The sequence below is a fragment of the Anolis sagrei genome, chromosome 12 (genome assembly GCF_037176765.1).
Source record: "Anolis sagrei isolate rAnoSag1 chromosome 12, rAnoSag1.mat, whole genome shotgun sequence".
In the NCBI taxonomy this organism is placed as follows: Eukaryota; Metazoa; Chordata; class Lepidosauria; order Squamata; family Dactyloidae; genus Anolis; species Anolis sagrei.
In genome coordinates this window covers 6,863,859-6,868,456 of record NC_090032.1, presented here as the reverse complement: position 1 = coordinate 6,868,456, position 4,598 = coordinate 6,863,859, and the positions used below count along the sequence as shown (strand labels likewise).

General features: G+C 47.0%; 1 long non-coding RNA gene across 1 annotated transcript; it reads left to right on the top strand.

Annotated features, from left to right (window-relative positions):
- Positions 1-1,687: 1,687 nt before the first annotated feature.
- Positions 1,688-3,952, top strand: LOC137097732 (uncharacterized). Its single transcript, XR_010910409.1, has 2 exons — positions 1,688-2,012; positions 3,901-3,952. It is a non-coding gene; the product is annotated as an uncharacterized lncRNA (long non-coding RNA).
- Positions 3,953-4,598: the final 646 nt, after the last annotated feature.

Here is a 4,598-nt window from a genome sequence, read left to right as displayed (position 1 = left end):
GCCATGCTTTGCTCACTTGCCAGAGATAATGCTTCCGAGTTCTTGGTTAACACTGTTTATAACTGAACGGTTTGAATATTATCTCCATGCAATGGAGGAAAAGAATTGTAAACCCATGAAAAGCTTGGAATATATTCTTAACTTAGGGTGCATCTACACCAGGTATGGGCAAACCCTGGCCTGGGGCCCGGATGTGGCCCCTTGGGCTCTTTTCTCAGGACCTCCTCTCTGTCACCATCCTTCCTTCCTTCTCTCTTTCCTTCCTCCTTCCCTCCCTCCCTCCTTTCTTCCCTTTCTCTCCTTCTTTCTCCCTCCCTCCTTTCTTCCCTTTCATCCTTCCTTCCTTCCTTCTCTCCCTCTTTCTCATTTCCTTCTCTCCCTCCTTCCTTCCCTCCTACTTTCCTTCTCTCCCTCTTTCTCCATTCCTTCCTTCCCTCCTTCCGTCCTTCTCTCCCTCTTTCTACCTTCTTTCTTTCCTTCCTTCTCTCCCTCTGTCTCCCTTCCTTCCCTCCTTCCTTCTCTCCCTCTTTCTACCTTCTGTCCTTCCTTCTCTCCCTCTTTCTCCCTTCCTTCCCTCCTTCCTTCCTTCTCTCCCTCTTTCTACCTTCTTTCCTTGCTTCTCTCCATCTTTCTCCCTCCTTTCTTCTCTTTTGTCCTTCCTTCCTTCTCTCCCTCTTTCTCCCTTCTTTCCTTCCTCTCTTCCTTCTCTTCCCCTTTCTCCCTTCCTTCCTTCCTTCCTTCCTTCTCTCACTCTTTCTCCCTCCCTCCTTTTTCCCTTTTGTCCTTCCTCCCTTACCTCTTCTTTCCTTCCTTCCTTCTCCCTTCCTTCTCCCTTCCTTCCTTCCCTTCTTTCTTCCCTTTTCTCAGGCCCTCCTCTCTCTCTTCATCCTTCCTTCCTTCTCTCTTTCCTTCCTTCCTCCTTCCCTCCCTCCCTTCTTTCTTCCCTTTCATCCTTCTTTCTCTCCTTCTTTCCCCCTCCCTCCTTTCTTCCCTTTCGTCCTTCCTACCTTCCTTCTCTCCCTCTTTCTCATTTCCTTCTCTCCCTCCTTCCTTCCCTCCTACTTTCCTTCTCTCGCTCTTTCTCCATTCCTTCCTTCCCTCCTTCCATCCTTCTCTCCCTCTTTCTACCTTCTTTCTTTCCTTCCTTCTCTCCCTCTGTCTCCCTTCCCTCCTTCCTTCTCTCCCTCTTTCTACCTTCTGTCCTTCCTTCTCTCCCTCTTTCTCCCTTCCTTCCCTCCTTCCTTCCTTCTCTCCCTCTTTCTACCTTCTTTCCTTGCTTCTCTCCATCTTTCTCCCTCCTTTCTTCTCTTTTGTCCTTCCTTCCTTCTCTCCCTCTTTCTCCCTTCTTTCCTTCCTCTCTTCCTTCTCTTCCCCTTTCTCCCTTCCTTCCTTCCTTCCTTCTCTCACTCTTTCTCTCTCTCCCCTTTTTCCCTTTTGTCCTTCCTCCCTTCCCTCTTCCTCCCTTCCTTCCTTCTCCCTTCCTTCCCTTCTTTCTTCCCTTTTGTCCTTCCTTCCTTCCTCCCTCCCTTCCCTCCCTTCCTTCTCTCCCTCTTTCTCCCTTCCTTCTCTCCTTCCTTCCTTCCTTCCTTCTCTCCCTCTTTCTACCTTCTTTTTGTCCTTCCTTCTCTCCCTCTTTCTCCCTTCCTTCCCTCCTTCCTTCCTTCTCTTTCTCTTTCTTCTTTCTTTCCTTCCTTCTCTCCCTCTTTTTCCCTTCCTTCCTTCCTTCCTCCCTCCCCTCCCCTTCCTTTCCTTTCCTTTGTTGGGAAAAGCACTCTTCCAACTCTCCACTAACTGTTTATAAATGTGTATAATTGTGAACCTATATTGTAGGTACATTTTGGTTTGCCTGTTTGACTCACCTCTTTGGTGTGGGAGGGGTTGCAAACTCAGGACTCCATTTTGTATTCAGTTTGCATCAGACTTCAGTGGAGGTGGGATCATGTTTTGGGCTTCCATGTTAGAAGTCTGTTTGCCTCCTCTTTGGAGGTGGGGGTGTCTGCTCATGGCCTTGAGTGAGTACAGATATGCTTCAAGACATTTCAAGACTGTGTGCCAGTATACTGAATATTTACAGTATTGTTTTGTCTCATTGAGTGCATATTTTAACTAAGAGGTTTTTAAGGGCATGTGTATCTTTTTGGGTGATTAAAACTACAAATTCAAAGAAAGCAACCATCCCCTGCTAACCAACACACTTTTGTAGTGGCCTGTCTTTATCCTTGGCCGTTTAAGGCATGGTTCTTCAGTTTAACAACTGAGCCACCTGTGTGCCATTACATTCATACTTTGTGAATATCACTTGTCTTAAGGGTTGACTTCTAACAAAGTCATACATTTCTTTTGACTAGTGGTTTTCAGGTGGCCTCTATGTTCATGGAGATTCACATTTGCCAAATGGAGGTGATAGATATCATTTTGACCTTTGCAGCAAAGGTTATGGTGCACTGGAATTTCCAATAGATTATGGAAATTTCCAATACTTTTGTCTTTCCTTCTCTTTTTCCTTCCTCCCACCCCTTCCTCTTCCTCCCTCACTCCTTCCATTCCTTTCCACTCTTTCATCCTTCCTTCTTTCTCTTTTTCCTCCCCCCTCCATTCCCTTTCATCCTTCCTTCTCTCTTCCCTTTCTTCCTTCCAACCTTTTGTCTTTCCTTCCTTCCCTCTTTTCCTCCCTCTCTCCCTCTTTCTCCTTCTTTCTCTCCTTTATCCTTCCTTCCATCCATCCTTCTCTTCTTCCTTCCACCCGTCCTTCCTTCACTTTCTCCTTCCATCCTTTCCTTCCTTCCTTCCTTCCTTCCTTCCTTCCTTCCTTCCCTACCTTTTCTCTTTCCATCCTTCCTTCTTTCTTCCCACACTCCTCCCCTCCCTTTTGTCTTTCCTTCCTTCTCTTTCCGTTATTTTTCCTTTTCTTCCTTCTACCCTGTCTTCCTTCTCTTTTCCTTCCCCTTTCCCTTCCTTCTATCCTTCCTTCCCTTCCTTCCTTCCTTCCTTCCTCCCTTCCTCCTTCCCTCTTCCTCCTTCCTTCCTTCCTTCCTTCCTTCCTCCTTCCCTGACTTTTCTCTTTCCTTCCTCCCCCCTCCCTCCTTTCCCTCCCTCTTTCTCCTTCCATCCTTCCCTTCCACCCTTTTGTCTTTCCTTCCTTCTCTCTTTCCTCCCTCTTTCTCCTTCCTTCCCTCCCTTTTGTCTTTCCTTCCTTCTCTCTTTCCTTTATCCTTCCCTTCCTTCCATTCATCCTTCTCTTCCTCCCTCCCTTCCTTTTTTCCTTCCTCCTTCCCTTCTACCCTTTCATCCTCCCTTCCCTTTTCTCTTTCCTCCCTCCTTCCCTCTCTCCCTCTTTCTCCTTCCATCCTTCCCTTCTACCATTTCATTCTTCCTTCCCTTCCCTCTTTCCTCCTTCCTTCCTTCTCTCCCACTTACTTCTTCCATCCTTCCTTTCCTCCCTTTCATCCTTCCTCCATCCCCTCTTTCCTCCCTCCTTCCCTCTCTCCCTCTTTCTCCTTCCATCCTTCCCTTCTTCCCTTTCGTCCTTCCTTCCCTCTCTCTTTCCTTCTTCCTTCCCTTCCTTCTATCAGGGAGTGCTAGCATGCGCCCCCCATGTTAGAAAGTTTGCCCATGCTTGATCTACACTGTATAATTAATGCAGTTCGATACTACTTGAACTGTCGGGGCTCAATGCTATGGAATCCTGGGAGTTGTAGTCTTACGAGGTCTTTGGCCTTCCCTGCCAAAGAGTGTTGGCGCTTTGCCAAACTGCAGCACCCAGGATCCCATAGCATTGAGGTATGGCAGTTCAAGTGGTGTGAAACCACATTAAGTTGAAAGTGTAGACGCACCCTTCGAGAGTGGTTTCCTTAGATAAAGACAGGGCCGTTTCTCAATTCCGGTGTTGCTGAATTTCAGATCGGTGTCCGAAGATGCTCATCTCGACCACATGCTCGTTTGAAAACGTCAGGTAAGGAAGTCCAAGGGGAAGTCTAATTTTATAGTTTGAGGTTTCCTCTGAGGGTCACCACCTGTTTACGCCTCGCCATCTCTTGCAAACTGCAAAGCTTTGGTGCAAACCACCCTGTGAACGAGAACTTCAAAACCTCATCACTGTTTCCACTCAGCTCAGGTACAAACAGCAGCTTAATATCATCAATTGCCATGTTCCAGAAGCATTCTCTCCTGACATTTCGCCTGCATCTATGGCAGGCATCCTGGAAAATAGATCCCAAACGATCTCCAATTGTATTGTCGAAGGCTTTCATGGCTGGAATCACTGGATTGTTGAAAGTTTTTCAAGGCTATCTGGCCACGTTCCAGAAGCACTCTCTCCTGATGTTTTGCCTGCATCTATGGTAGGCATCCCCAGAGGTTGTGAGGTCCTCAGACCGCCCAACCCCACCAATATTCAATGTTAGTCACGTAGGTAGCATGCCAAGTTTGGTGCAGATCCATTGTAGGCTAGGTTCAGAATGCTCTTTATAGGTGAACTATAAATCCCAGCAGCTACAACTCCCAAATATCAAGGTCTATTTTCCCCAAACTCCATCAGTGTTCAAATTTGAGCATATTGAGTATTCATGCCAAGTTTGGTCCAGATCCATCATTGTTAG